Here is a 16,408-nt window from a genome sequence, read left to right as displayed (position 1 = left end):
GTGCTTGCTTAGCACGCGTGAGGCACTGAGTCCGATTCTCAGTACCACATATAAATAAATAAAATAAAGGTCCATTTAGAACTAAAAAAAAAAAAAATTCAAAAAAAGTGCTCTTTATGGCATGGCAAAATAGTTTGTAGAATAGTTTATGCAAGAATAAGAAAACAGCATAAGAAAAAATTAGGTTGGTTAGCATCAAGTTACTGCAAGCTACTTTTCTGGTAAGTATTAAAAACTAAAGTTGAGACATTTGTCATGCCAACTCAGAACAAAGGCACTTGTTTTGAATGGTTGCTGTGTTACTTACAGATTTTTTTTTTTTTTTAATACTGGCCTATTTGGGAATTTTCCTGATTTTAAAGCTTCATTTAGACTGCATGGCATTTAACACAAGTGATTCCATTTTGGTTTTGTCTCTAGGGCCTTTGTTCAGGAGCTCAGAACAAAAACAGTAGCCTTCCATGAATTTTATTTAATAGTAGTAAAGAAATATGACTATATTAGAATATATTGTGACATAAAACTTATTTTTTCCTTGAAATTCACCATAGTCCAATGAATGCACAAATAATTATTTTCTTTTGTCTTGGGCCAGATTCAGCGTATGTAATATTTTGACATTTTTTTTAAAACAAAACAATAATCACTGGTCTTCTTTCACCATCTGAGTAAGGAAATTTAGTTTTATTGGTCTCAACATCTGAACTTTCAAAATTGTAAGTCTTTCCTCTGTGATTTGAAAGGTAAGGCTAATAAAAATATTCACCAGACAAAGAATGGGCACTAAGTGCTTGGAACTCCTGTGCAGATTAAGTAAAGCAATTAGCACAGTGGCAGGCCATGGTGATTTCTTGATGTTGAATTCTTTACAGGATATGCAATTATTTGCACTAATGAACAAAGTTTTGTCAAATCTATGATATTGAATCTCTAATCAAAAACTTTGATTGAACTCTTATCATTCACCTAGACTTCTACTTGGTATAATTGTTTATTAAATACACATTACAAGTAATGCAGATTTCTAAAATGTTTTTCCTATCACTTTCTATTACACAAATACTAAGAATGGTCAAATTATTTTTCATGTGAGTCATGGGTGTTAAAACAACAGTATTTATTGAGCACTATAATCCTAACAATATTCTTTTCTTTTCTTTTTTTTTATATAGGAGCTATTGCAAGAGCAAGTATAACCTACGTAACAATATGGAAACATCCTGAAATCACTTTGGTATCTCATAAATTAACTGGATTCAAGTTTGGCAAACAGGGAAACTGGTCCATGGACAATTTGCTACAGGTAAGTGAGAGGTATAATTTACTCTGTTAGAATTCTTTATAGATTCATTGACTATGGGGTTGTTAATTACATTTCAGATAATTATAATGTTCCTTTGATACAGATGACAGCTTCTCTTCCCTCCCATACATACACATGTGGATTCCAGCATATGGCTAAATGTCTGGCCATTTCATCTTGTTTATTTGGGCTTCAGTCAGTTACAAAAGGATGAAGCAGGAGGAGAGAGTCCTCACCTCATAAAACTTTTACAGGTAGTGATTTATGCAGAAGGGCGGGAGTCAAACTGTTCCTGGAACAGATGTTTCTGTGAGCTGGAAGTTAAAAGAGTGGCAAACTGGCCTGCCTAGGATTCAGAATGAAACAGACAGACAAATGGTGACGTTTTCCCTCTTTGCTTTTTGAAACTGGGGCACTGGCTGGGTCGTTAATATGGAAGAGAGTGTAGAGGGAAGGTAACTGGCTTGTTGTTCTTATTTCTTTGAAAACCTGGTGAGACTGGAATATTGACAATGTGAAAATATTTTCTGTTGTACTGTTGGGAAAGTTGTGCTTGTCTGAAAGAACCAATGAGGAAGGGTAACCGTCCAGGTGACTCAAAATAAATGCAGTGTGTGCACTGGGACAGGGGTTGTGGAATCCTCTGTAGCTAAATGTTGAACCATTGAGAATCAAGACAAGTTCCATGAAAGGCAAACAACCTGTACATTCATCTGGGGTTTCACTATGTTGAAGAAGAAGGAAAAGATCAAATTATAGTGACACCAAGTATCATCCATGGCAAAGGAGACCCTTGTACTTGCCACTTTAACTGGAAAACATTTCAATCATTCACGCTCTTTTAAAGGGATAATGTTACAAGTGAAGGTGGAACAGAGGTAAAAGGAATGGCTGGTGCATCTCCCTGTTATTATTTAGCTTTCCTTGGTTTGCGTGCACAATGGCTATCTCACTGCATTCATAATTCAAGGTATTTTCCACAAAGACAGCAACTCTTTCCTTTTTCTTTCATCAGTTTCATCATGTTATATAGATTAAGCTAAATGGAAGTTATATTCACCAATCTTCAGGGAGATGATTTTGTTTTGAGTGTAATAAAAGAGCAGAGATACAGAGGAGTTTGCAGAGTGTGAAGAAGCAATGGTAAGACAAAGATAAGGTACCAAGTACTGAAGCAAAAAGAGAGAAAAGGCTTCAAACTTTTTTCCAAAGTACATGTCCACTTTCTTTGTCTTGAAGGTTAGTCCTCCAGTCTATCAGAGAGGAGGATATTGGTTCAGTTAGACTCTAGTGTTTATGGAAAGAAAGACTCAATTTAAGTAGCCTAAGTAAATAGGGAATTATTCTGGCAACACATGCAAGCTCAATATGAAACAGAGTTCGAAAGAAAGAAGGAAAATGGCAGTTCTAGAAACTTCTTTTTTGCTTGTATCATTCTCAAGAGCAACACAGTTGTTGTTTGTTAATTTTATAGAAGCAACTCTATTTCTCCGTAGAATCCTGGACTTCTATTTTTGCTTCATTGTATTCTCTTTTTTGTTTGTTTGTTTGTTTTCCTTCTGGTTGTTTTTCTTAGTTTTCTTATACTTGTTGCTCTCAGCTTTTGCCTTGCAGGTAGCATTCCAAGGCCTCTCCAGTCATTTTCCCTTTCATCAGTTTCAATCTCTGTTATTAACTACCTGTGTCAGTTAGGATACAGAAAGCACACTGGGATTTTAACAATTAAGTAAAAATTTCTAGCCAGTCATTGGAGAATTATAAAGATAAAAATGGACGCTAAGTAATCACGGAGGTAGCAACTGCATGAATTGTCTACCCTGGCTGCTGCAACAAAAGTTAAGAGTTGGGGATTACTGGAATTTAGACTATTGAAGGAGGGGCTTTGCAGAACTGGAATGCAGGAGTCGGAGGTAGGGGTGTTCCCCAAAAGGTAGCGGAACTTTGAAATTTTAGGAGGGAATTCTGCAGAGCTGGGAATCATGCTTTTGAGGAGAGGCTACCAGCCAGCTAATCCCCTAGTATCTAAGAAGAGTACCCCATAGAGCAAAGACTCAGAATTTCTTAAAAGATGCAGCTCAACCAATGTTGTGGCTTAAAGAATTAGAAGAAATTCACAGATAGAGCTGAGAAAGCATCTGTGAAGAAGGGGTACCAGCCAGATAAGTGCTCTTCTATCCCTGGGAAAACTGGGAAATTAGACTATTTCTGGGAATGTAAAAAACAACACAAAATGAAGCAATAGCTGTGTAGCAAGGCACTTGTTAGGAGTAAGATGAAAGTACCTTCTTCCTCAACCATCCAGTCTCCAGGTAGCTTCCTCTATTGACAGAAATGAGGAGCCAGATGGAAAGGGAGAAATGCACTCAGCAGATACCTCGCCCCAGCATCTCAACACACAACAGAGGAGGGTAGACTTGAACTTAGAGATACTAACTTAATGGTAAGCACACAGCCTATTTCTTGCATGTGCTTAATTTACACACTAAGTCCATTTCTTATCACCAGCACAGGAATCCACGCAAAGCCATCTTAAACGAAGGACTGCCTCACATAATAGACAAAAATAATTATTAAATGAATGAACAATTACTAAATGAACTAATTTGCCAAGCTGTCTCTTATGTGTTAAGTATTCTAGATGTTGAGAAGGTTGTAAATATATATAAGACAAAAGACATAAGCATCACGTGATATAAACGTCATTTATAGTGATAAAATAGAAAGACCAGTGCAACTATAACACAGCATAGAACAGTCTTTCCTCTCCTCGAAGCAAGGCATTGACTTGATCATATTTGTCAGCTACTCCTACATCACTCATCACACTTGACTTGCTACACAACTTCATCAGAGGGAGAGAGATCACTTTCAGTTCCTGGGAAGTAATTTGTCTTCTCTTTTCCAGAAATTCTTCAGAAAAGAAGTTATGTAGCATTTCTAGATGAAGTAGTCTCACATTTCACATTTCTTTACCAAGTTAGAGCATTCTTTAAGTGAAATCCTATCCCTACAAATGAACTGAGATGATTATTATTTTGGCCTTGGTAAAAGAAGAGGAAAGATAAGCACTATTCTTTACATATATGATTTTACACATTTTAAGATTAAACATCTATCATATTGTACAGTCTCTTGCCCCAAATGCCAACCATAAAAGCATCATGCTACGCTGCATTTATAAACTGGTAGTCTTCGCGTCAATAAAACAAAATAAAATGATAACGAATGAATAAGTAAAGCATTATATGGTGACAAGATGATTTACCACAATTGTTCGTTAAGAATTTTGTTAACTGAAAAGTTTATCAGGCAGGAAATCACATTACCATGCAGTTACCTAAAAAAGAGACTTTATCCATAGGTTGGAGGGGGTGCGGAGGGCGGGCTACTTTATAGAAAGATCCACAGCTTATAAACTCCCAGTACTTCTTTCTTGGACCAGCAGATGCCAGAGACTTAGGCAGACCAGCAAGAGCCCTGATGGAAAGCAGCATGAACCCCGTTGCTAAGACCCTGGTGGAAAACAGGCATGACCAATGCAGGAGGTGAACTGCTGCAAGGCAGGGGAGGGTTCCCTCAGTGGGAGACAGAGGAAGAGACGTTTTTCTTTCTGACCTAGGCTGTAGAGTACTGGAGGACACATAAGGGGTTTCAAAATGAAGAACATTCAAAAGAGTAGTTTTAAAAGAGATTCCTGGTTTTTGTTTGGTACATCATAAAAAGCTTGATCATTGGGTGTAAAACTTATTTCCATGAATACCCACTCCTGCAAAATAAATAGCAAAAGTGAAGTTTGAGTAGGGTGAGTTTTACTTTGTACTTAAAATAGATTTATATTTATGAATACTTTTTGTTAAAGAATCACAATAAGGATAGCATATTGTTAATAAGCAGACTTATGTATGCTTGTTACACCTTATTTTATGGAAATCACATTAACAGATTTCCTATATAGAAAAATTTGAAAATTTAGGATCTTACAGCAGGATTTTATCTGTCATATAAATTTTGTAGTTGCCACAAATTGCAATGGTCAGGGGCCATATAGCAACAAATGGTTTGTATTAATAGACAACTACCCTATTCTTTGAGTTTTTAATTTTATAAATATTATTAGGTTTTAAAAATCTATCATGTATTTTTATAATATCTATTAAATATTATTTGATTATACGATGCATTAAAATATCTTTAAAATATATCTTCATATTATTACAAAATAAAATAAGGTTTATTATTTGAAACTTAGAAGCAAATACAAAGATGATAATCATTTTGTTGGGAAGAGCTTTCTATGTGTTATAACCTATGTAGAATATTGTAGATTTTTGTTTGTTTAAAAAAAAAAAAAACAGAAAGAGAATGCATTTTACCTCTATTTATCTGGGAATTTTAAAAGATTTATCTCTGGAAAAATAACCTTGCATCTTTCCAAAGATATCTAGGAAAATGGAGGCAAAAGTTTATGGAAAAAGATTAATCTAAATATTTTCATTTTAGACTTTTTTTCCCACATTAGCATGAAACAAAAGAAGACAGGGAGGGGGAAAGGGGTATTTGAGAGCTCATAAAATTACTTAACAAGATAATAATTTTAATTCCAAAACCAAACTCAAAATATAGAAGCTAATAGAAATAAAAGTATCAAAGATATGTGTTAAAACAGAAAAAGGTGTGTATTATTGCCATCACCCTGAATGTGATTTTGGAGTCTTTCTGAATGTGTAATACAAGAGTTAGCCAATTTTTCTACATTGCCTTAACATGACCTGGTTGTGGTGTGAGAGGTGATGATAGGTAGGCAACTGTATCTGAAGCACCTTTTCAAAGAGAAATTAGCCTTTATCTGTGGAGGCTTCTATATCATCTGTGCCACTAGGTAAAATGATCACATTATTGGCAGTACATCAATTTTCTCTCAACTTTTTTCCTTTCCCAGGGACAAATGTACTGAATATTGTGGGAATTCCATATGCTTGATTTCTCACATTTTACATCATTAAATTCCATATTCATGTTGCAAATACAATGAAATATCTCTGCAGTAAAGCAAAATGTTTCACAGCACACATTTATTGTTCAAGGAACCAAACCATAAAGGAGAAATTTCAAGGCAGTAAAACAATTTAGACAAGCATTCTATTCAACTGAATGGTATGCATCTATTACAGAGAGCAACTCCTAAATTGAGTGCCTCACATAGAGAAGGCACAGCAATAATAAATTGAGGAATGAATTGATGTCTATTTCATACAGTTTGAAATGACAAGGTAGAACCAATGGTGTCCTGGAAAACTAACTCCCTGAGGGGGGAAAAATGCTTAAATTTATAGCATTTGCCTGCTTCTATGGTATAAACACTGTCCCTATAACCATTTGGTATCAAAAAACACAGAGTAAGGAGGAGAGGTGCAGAATATTCCCTCCCAGATTGGTCCAAGTGGACTCTATTGCCAGAGGGGCAAAATCCTTTCTTTCATAGGATGTGACAAAAGAAAATTATGCTGCATAATTTCCTGTTGGTTAATTAGTTAAAATAATTTTGATGGCAGCTAGCGTTATTTTTCCCCTACTACGATAATAAGGTGCTTTTTTAAATCAAGTATGTTAGCTACAGGTAGAAAGTTGTAAAGATTCCTCTCTAGGAGTTCCTGTGCTTTTGATGGGAAATAAAAAACCAGGGAAAGCCTTGAGGATTTTCCTGAAGCTGAAAAAGAAATCTCTTTAACAAGGGCCACCTACTTCAGGGCCTGGGAGCTGTTAGGCATGCCTTGAAGAATCCTTATTCTTAGCCATTGCAAGCTCTAAAAGTGAATAGGGAGGCCCAAGGCAAAGCAGGCTTTTAGCAACCTGGTATATTAAGCCTTAGAATTCATAAAATCCTTCCATTCCCCCAGAATTTGAACTACTTTTGAAGTTCAGAAATTTAGTTCATATAAGAACAGAAAAGAAGCTAGAAGATAGTTTAAACGAGGATCAAAACAATTATTCATTATAGGCCTTCAATGGTCTAGACCCTGAGCTGGACGTTTTCTCATATATTATTTCATACCTTGTATTTAATTCATATGCCTTCATTCTTTGGAATGAAAGTAAAAATTCTTCCATTTAATAAAGATTGAAAATGGCATCCCACGGGTTACTAAAAATATTTTCATAACAATAGCAATCACCTTTTCTTTTCACATTTGCTAGGTTCTAACCGTTTCACTTTTATCAGTAAGTTAATAGCCTTGGAATTATTTCTATTTTACAGATGAGGTAAATGAGACAGGAATTAAGGTAATGTGATGCTCAAGGTCAAAAGCTAATTAATTATAGGGGAGTAACTGGATCACAAGTCCTTTCTCTCCACATTCATTGCTTAGTATGTGTTGATTAATTCAGTCATTCCACAGATGTTCATTGATCACCCACTAGGAGTCACATGCTATTCTCTATGGAGATAGGGCAGAGATCAACACAAATAAACATTCTGACTCTCAAAAACACACATTTTAGTAGGAAATGACAGTAAACAAATAATAAAACAAAGTAATATTAAATAAATATTTACAGTGGTTATGAAAATATAGAGTAAGAAATAGAGAGTGTTGGTGCAGTAGTGTGTTGCAATTTTAAATCACTAGTCAAGGGCAATATTCCCAGCAGGTTTACAGCTCAGGAAGCTTGGAAGGTAGGGAGAAGCTGAGGCATGCTAATATCTGGTGGAAAAGCTTTCCAGGTTGAGGAAACAAGTGGAAATCCCTAAGGGACCTGCTTTATGCATTTGACGATTACAGAGGTCTTTAAATTAGCTGGTCCTAGAAATAAGGGATTGCAGTCCTAGAGGTAGGAAATGGAAAGTATAGTGCTAGACCTCTCTGGCTTCTATCATGGGGACAGAGCAAGGGGATGGAAGGCTGGATGAGGAAAGAACAATAGCAGGCTGTTTCAATACTTCTTGTGAAAGATGTTAATGCCTTGGGCAGTAATAATGAATTGGATTCTGAAATAGTTTGAGCAAATATGATTTGTGGGATGATTACAGGTAAGATGTGTGAGAGACAGGGATTTAAGAGTTTTGATTTGAGTAAATGCAGGCACCAAATTTGTTGAGATGAGTGACACTAAAGGAGAGGTTTGGGGTGGAGGATAAGGAGCTTTTTAAATGTGCTAAGTTTAAGATGGAGAAGATGTGAGAAAAACAATTTTTTCTTCTTCAAAGTATAATTATAAAGTTGAACAAGGTAATCTATATGAAAGCACTCCACAAATTTTTGTTAGCTTTCTTCATTCTATTCTCAGCAGGGACATCTCACTGTGGCTAGATTGAGATATAGGGACCGACTGTCTTAGAAGTGGTGAGCTTTGATGCTTGTGGACAACTTATTTTGTGTACAGAGTTAGGGTAGTTTTTTTTTTATTATTATTTGTCTTCAAAAAATAAAAGAAGCTGATAATAACATGAGTATTCTGAGGTAATCAAAACACAATGTACTTGTAGATACAGATTTTCATAGGAAAACAAGAAGAGTGAAGAGAGACTAAGAAGATGGTGTGGAGGTGGTCCTGCCAAGAGTCACTTTAAATGTCTGTAGAGTTGCTAAGAACAGAAATTGAAGAATCTAAGCAAGTGAAGGAGTCATTACCTCTAGGTATGAGGCCTGGTGCTCTGGGAGTCAGAGATTCAGAGTAGTTGCATTGGTGAGGAGGAATATTCTTCTCTCCCACATGCACCTGTCATCTTCCCCTCTGAGGATCTTGAAGAGCCCTGAGAAGATGACCATGCTTCAGACCTCAGTCTTAGCACCCTTGCTAGTAATGCAGACTGTGGCAGAGCTCAATGATGAGAACAGAGCAAGTGAATGCTTCCTAAAGAGCCATGCCTGAGATTCCCAGAAATTACTATGTATGTTGTGATGAATAAAGGCACAAAAAAGACAAATTTTTGAGCAGTGTAATAACATGAGTATTCTGAGATAATCAAAACGCAATGTATAAATATAGCAAGCACCTCACTATTCTCCATAAGGATGTACAATCATTGTCTCTTGATAAAATAAATAATAAAAGACACTGAACAGGACACAATGCCACATACCTATAATCCCAAGGACTTGAGAGGCTGAGGCAGGAAGATCTCAAGTTTGAGGCCAGCCTAAGTAACTTAGCAAGCCTTTCACAGCAACTTTTTTAGACCTAGTCTCAAAATAAATAAGAAAAAGGCCTGGAGAAGTGGCTCAGTGGTAGTGCATCCCTGGTTCAATCCCCAGTAACACACATACCAAAGGTAGGAAGGAGCAGGTCTTAGGATCTAAGTGAGTTAATAATAATTATCCATGGGGCCATGGATGTAGTCTTATTTCCAATGTCTGGTTGGAGATACTGAGAGTTATTCTGTTACCAGCATTCTACCACAACATCTTCAAGCAAATCTGGTGTCCCTGAGGTGGTGACCTGCTCATCTGGAGGCATTTGAGATTTTAGGGGCAGACTAAAAATTAAAACCCAGTGCATTTTCTCTATCCAGAGCCTGTTCCTTTTATACTATTTATGTAACACGAATCTAGGTAGTCCAGTTTTTTTTTTCTCCCGTGAATTTGATGAATGAAATCCACAGACAAGGGTGAGAGCAAGGAAGCAGAATTTATTAGAATAACAGAAAGAAAACAGAGCTCCCAAGGGGAGGGGCCCCAAGAGAGGGATGCCTGTGGATGTCTGTTTTCAGCTGGCACAGATGATTGGTAGGGATGAGGTGAGGGATGCCAACACGGATCAATCAAGCTCTTCAAGTTCCAAGGTTAATCAGCCAATCAGAAGAACATAATTTCAATTGCTTTTTTATATAATTAATAGAATGGGTCCAATCTTGTGGTTTGACAGGTCTCTGTGGGAGAAAAAGCATGTTGGGTAGGGGTCTGCTTGAGGTTGGCCATTGCTAGGAGTAGGGACAAGGGTAACTAAGGAAGGGCTTCCATGGCTGAAGCTGTGTGGAAGAGAAGCAGGTATTCTAACTCAGAAGAGATTATTGTGGTTAATGCTGCAGGTTGTAGAGTGTCGCTGTCCCCTTCTCTCCATTCCTTCGCCAAGCCCTTATGCTGGCTGCCTACGGGAAATCTATCTTCCTACCTCATTTATGCCTTTCTTGTACTTTAAGGCTTTAATTGGTTTTCCTTTACTTTCTGAGATAGTATTATCAAGGTCTTTGTACTCAAAATTGAACCTGTGTGGTGTGGTTATCTCAGCTTTAATTCTATTTGCTCTTCCTGAAAAGCAGGTTTAATGCTGTCATCTGCATCTCCCATAAGCCATGTTCCTTGGGCTGAGTGTTTGGATTCCTGCATTGCAGTCTGCTTCCATTGCCAATTGTACAATTTTGCACAAGGGATAGCGCTGTGTTGGCAGCCGGCCACTAAAACGAATGTCCAGTTGGAGAGTACCTCCTAGTAGTCACTTACACAACTCAGGTGAATAATCTGAGCATCAGAGGTTGCCCACTGTGCTTTACCTGGAGCAGGACCACCATAAATAGACCCTACTTGTTGTCCCAAGGTGTAAGGTCAATCTGTTTTGCTGTTTCTCTAAGTGAAGGCACTTCAGGCATGAGATCATGCCCTTCTGTTCTCAATCTATTTTTTCTTTCTAGATTTCCTTCCTTCCTTCCTTCCTTCCTTCCTTCCTTCCTTCCTTCCTTCCTTCCTTCGATTTAATTCAAGGGCAATTTATCACCAAGCTACAGCCCTTGCACTTTTTTTTTTTTTAAATAGGGTCTCACTAAGCAGCTTAGAGCCTCACAAAATTGCTGAGGCTAGAGTTGAACTTCCAATCCCCCTGCTTCAGCCTCCAGAGTTGCTGGGATTACAAATGTGCACCACTGTACCCTGTTATTTTTCCTTTTTTAAAACTACCTTCATCCCACTTTTGCTTACAAATTTCAGGCTCTTCCTTAAGAGATGAAATGAGCAGTAATATTATGTAGCTTCTTTAGACTTTCCCAATATGAATATGAATTCCTTAGGCCGTCATAGCATTTTATGGACATTTCTTGCAGTTTCCTAAACATGCCGTTTTATTTGTGTCATACCATTTTATTCTTTCTGTCCTACTTAAAGGGGAGTTCCTTCAGTAAGACTCGTAGAATAAGTTCTCCAGAGCCTGAGAATCCCTGGAGAAGCTGAGAAATTTAATGAGGATCATAGATTAGGAGATTGTGATGTATTAGAAAGGCTAAAGGAAAAATCTTTCTGAAGACAGCTTGCTTTAATTATAATTGAGATTTAAATTCATTTCTGTAATGTACATCCACTTGGGGTGCTACAGCTCAAGGTTATGAATTCTATGGACTAAAATAAATGAGAAAAAAAGACCGATAACTATTACATATTAAAGCTTCTGCAGCTTCATTTATTTTATTATTATTTTGTATGAAAAGGTAGGGATGTTGGGAATCTCTTTACAAGACTGCCTTAGGAAACATTTGCAAGCAAAGCAATAAACCTTCTTTTTCCTTTTTCTAAAAAAAAAAAAAAAAAAAGACTGCCTTAGGCTGGGAGAAAATGTCTGTGAGCCAAAGAATAAAGACTTCTAATTTGCAGCAGTTTTAGAACATGTAATTAGCCCGTGACCTATATTTCTCATAGTTGGCTACAGTGAGAATAAGTGAATCTAAAGAAATGGAATCCAGGTTTTTTTTGTTGTTGTTGTTCTATATTGGAAAAAAAAAATAGAGCCTTTATTTGTAATACAAACTTTGTCTAAGTGCAAGCAAAAATATTAGTTTTAAGACTTTCCAGAGAGCAGCATTTTATTTCAAGTATAAGACCATAATACTTTAAAAAAAATTGATTCTGATGATTTTTCATAGACTATTTGAGATAATTTATTTAATAAATTCTGAAAACAACTTTCTTTCACATATAAGAAAACTTAAGGATTCTTTGATTCATGTGAATTACATAGTATATATGCAAATTTTATAAATATAAATATATATATATATATATATATATATATATATATCAGCATCCCGAATTGTGAGAAACCAATAACCTGTCAATATACCAGTAAAATCTCCAATTTGGTGATGTTTAGGTTAGAATCTAAGATAACAACTGTTATGGAAAGGGCAGCTCCCTTTGTTCTGCTTCCTGTATTTCTCTATTCTTTGCTTGTCTCCCTTCATTCTGAAATTTTTCATTTCCTAATGCTATCATTAACACCTGAAATATTTTGGTAACAAAATACCAAAGCAAAACAAACAAAAAAACTCCGCAACAACAACAAACCTCACAAAAACTGTGGCAGCTCTATTGTGAGAAACAGGGTCCTCAGAGTGTAACTATTACCTGGTACAATAGCGTCTCCTCTCTTGTACACAGAATGGAAAAGGAGAAAGGACATTTATAAGTGTGGTTCTTTACAGACTTGGCAGCCACTTCATTTAGTGTACAAAATGGGATTTTGATTGAGGAATTCTTTAATCGATTTGTTTTATAACTTCATTAATTCCATATAAAATGTTCACATAGAAAAACATCCAACACTGTAGAAATAATGGCATGAAAGGTAAAAATTTTCTTATTACTCATTATTTCTTAATAATGTATATTATTTGTCTATTTCTATTAAATATTCCTAGCAGTGTTTTGAAGACAAGGTACTTGGAGCTCAAATTTAGATTGAATTGTGATTTAGATCAAGATCTCTTATTGCAAAGCCCATGACAGAGGCCTGGTGAGTGGTGTGTGTGTGTGTGTGTGTGTGTGTACTCATGTTCCTTCATGTTCTATAGACAAAGATGCCTTCCTTTTGCTTCTTGATAGGGCTCCATTGATTCTGTTAGCTCATTCATTCTTTTATTCATTGATACATTCATATTATCATTTACTGAATAACAAATTGGAGAGAAAAATAAGAAAAATAAAGACTATAGAAGACATTTAAAAAAAAAGACATAAAACCATTGAGAGAATGGAGCTGAGTAGCCTTGGCAAAGATAAAGGGACTGAATTTCAATTAGGGAAGAAGGAGCTGAGTCGGGATTAAAACAAACTCCCATTGAAAAGCTTGTGCTTTTAAACACTGTGTAAGGCTTCTTACCTTTGATGAGCTTGTTTTTTTGATGTGTTTCCCTGAAGGTTTTCATTACTAAAGTATCTTCATTGCACAGACCCTCCAAAGTCACAGCCCACTGGAGAGAAAGAAGCACTTGCTAAGTGCCACCTTGTATTCTGGGGATTAAGTTCAAAGAATAGTAAGACGAATTCCCAGATTTTCATCAGCGAAGCCCACATCCTGTGGCTGTGAGGTTTTGCAACAGTTTTGTTGGATTATGGATTTATTCTCTATAACATTTAAAGCTATGTTTCAAATGCAGATTGTCTTTCCATCTATAGCCCGACTTCATTCCTATATTTCTTTTATCTTTATTATTTATAGCTTGAGTAAATTCTGATTCAGTAGCACCCCACCACCACCACCATCACCTTGTCGGTAGGTAGTTTTTTCCCCCTATGTTTTCACTATCCCATGGTCCAAAACTATCAAAGAAAAATTTTCATAAATAAACAATCCATACATTCTTGTTTGCCTATCTTTCTGCATAGTATGAGGAAATCTCATGACACTCTGCTCCATCTTGCCTTGGATATAAATCATGTCTTTCTCTGTTATCCATGCTGTATATGCTGCCACCCATGAGTCACTTCATAGCCATATCTGTTGTCAGATCAATGGTCATAGTATTTGCTCACATGTGTTCAGATAACTCTTATTTACTTAACAATGTTTCCAAAATCCACGAGTCATGGTGCTTACAATGGGGAGATACTATATCTCCAGAATGTGTGTGTGTGTGTGTGTGTGTGTGTGTGTGAGTGAGAGAGAGAGAGATATACACACACACACACACATAAGTCAACAAAAAGATAACAGTGTCTGTATGAGAAGATGAGAAGTGTCATGGAAAAACTTTATGGATCTGTTTTCTTCTTGACCCCAGCAACTTTTCAGAAATTTTAGTTGAGTCCTCAAAATCACATATCAATTTCTAAATCACTCTGTATGCACAGTTTTTAAGATTCTCTTTTTGTTGATTCAATAATATGTCTCTAGCCCCCAAAATCATACAAAACATTTCACTTTTGAGTTTGGGCCAAACTTTTCAAAACAAATATATTTAAATTCATTCTTCCAATACTCACCTGTATTTTTGTGTAATATAAATCCACTTAACAAATATTTATTGAGAGGCAAAAGGTAATAAAGAAAGGAATGTACTTAACATCAGTCATTCTGAGGGACAGATCTAGCACTGCTACTTACTGAGCATGTCAGCTTGGCCAAACCACATTTGTCTCTGAACCTCAGAGAGGATGTCATGAGCATTAAATAAAATAATATTTGATAAGAAGTATTGATGAATTTGTATTAAATACTAGTCACAAATTATAATATCTCATACTCTACATCTGCCAATAAGATCATTAATGGGCTTTTAAAAAATCAAATAAATTGCATTTGGGAGAAAATATGCTTTCTGTGCAAGTCATTATTTGCAAACATATAAGACAGATGTGGACAAGTGACTCCCAAACTAATTAAATTTCTTCAGATTCTGGACACGCAGAGTGTGCAATTCCAGGTCACATGTTTCTAACTCTACCATTACTGTGTTGTTACAGTCTTAACACAATATTTGTGCAACCTGTTATGTGTTAGCACAGATTTGGAATAGAGTGAAGAGAAAGGAAGAGAGTCCCCACACATTCTGAAACCTCCCATATGCCAATAATTTAGTGAAGTATTTGGGGAAAGAGCCACAGAGGCAAAGTTCCCAGGGAAAAGCAATTGCCTTTCCCGTTTTGCAGGCATAAGTCTGTCATAATATTGAGCTGTCACATATTGAGTTTGCCAGTGTGACATCTTCATCAATTTCAAACTGACTTCTTCTGCCCGACACGAATCCCCCAATTACTGGAATACCACCCTCGTCTGTCCTCCATGTCACCGGCAGCTGAAGGGAACCTGTGCTTCTCCACAATGGACACATTTCTAGTGTGATTTAACTTGTGGGCAGAAGGCAACAGTTGGAACACAGTAAAACCCAATCAGCTTCATCCCCATTTTAAACAGTGACAAGAGTCCAGGAAAGAGCATTTTAGAGGTGGAAAATATTCCAGCTCATTTCAGAGGAAAAGCCAAAAAGCTGCTTTCTCTCCACAGTGGGGGCACATCAGGTATTCAGGAAATGGATTAGGAAATCCAGAAAAGTCTTCCATTACTCTCCATAGGAAGCCCAGTGAGTTTATTTCTCTCCTTTTAAAGGGCTTATATTTGACTATTTTTTATATTATTATTATTTCACATTGGAAAATTATTCCCTAACATGAAACTTCTTTTAAATTTATCTGTTTCAAGATGCATGGGAACTGTGCCTGAAGGGAAAGTGAGTATATTCATGAGCAGACTGTGGAGGCAAAAAGTAAATTTTTATGTCATAAAAATCTCTTTCTGTTATACAGGGAAATAGCTTGGAATTGTGATAAGTGGTTGTGAGCATTAATACCACTTTCGTCGGTGTAGGTAGAGTTTGGTCTAGATTCTGAGACGAAAGATACTGTAGTGCTGAAGTTGATTGTGTTTTGGAAAGGGTGCTAATTAGAGGATCCACTGTCATTTGAATTGTAAGGAGACTTGACTTGTGCAGCAGATCTACAGTCAGAGCCTCAGCTTAACCACCTATGAGTTGTGTGAACTGAGATAATATATTCAATCCAAGACTCAGGATTATGAATTACCAAAGGGCAATAATGACAGTACATACTTCACATAAAGTAATTCAATGTTTTCTGGAAAGTGACCTCACAACTAATGTCAGCTAATGGTCTGAGAGAGAGAGAGAGAGAGAAGGAAAGAGAAAGAAGAAAGCAAAAGCAAGTAGTAAAATTAAGGGTAGGTGATAAAGTTCTGCATGTGTGCATGTTTTCATTTTTTTTTTTACTAATATGCTTTTTTAAAATTTTTTGTTCTAATTAGTTATATATGACAGTAGAATGCATTTTGATACATTGTACATAAATGAAACACAACTTCTTCCTCTGGCTATATGAGCTGTAGAATCAC

The 16,408-nt window shown here is 36.4% G+C and overlaps 1 protein-coding gene across 10 annotated transcripts in view; it reads left to right on the top strand.

The window, feature by feature from the left end:
• Positions 1–16,408, top strand: part of Lrrc4c (leucine rich repeat containing 4C) — a 1,168,074-nt gene that overhangs the window by 685,858 nt on the left and 465,808 nt on the right. For all 10 annotated transcript variants that reach the window (XM_058583394.1, XM_058583385.1, XM_058583392.1 and 7 more), the window contains one exon: positions 1,173–1,303. The gene's annotated coding sequence lies outside the window, so the exon portion shown is untranslated. The remainder of the gene's footprint in view (positions 1–1,172; positions 1,304–16,408) is intronic.

Source organism: Marmota monax, unplaced genomic scaffold, assembly GCF_021218885.2.
Source record: "Marmota monax isolate L192 unplaced genomic scaffold, Marmota_monax_Labrador192_F-V1.1 WCK01_AAM20220418_F8-fsc00047, whole genome shotgun sequence".
NCBI lineage: Eukaryota > Metazoa > Chordata > Mammalia > Rodentia > Sciuridae > Marmota > Marmota monax.
The sequence above is the reverse complement of the archived record's forward strand: the minus strand, read 5'-3'. Positions and strand labels throughout refer to the sequence as shown.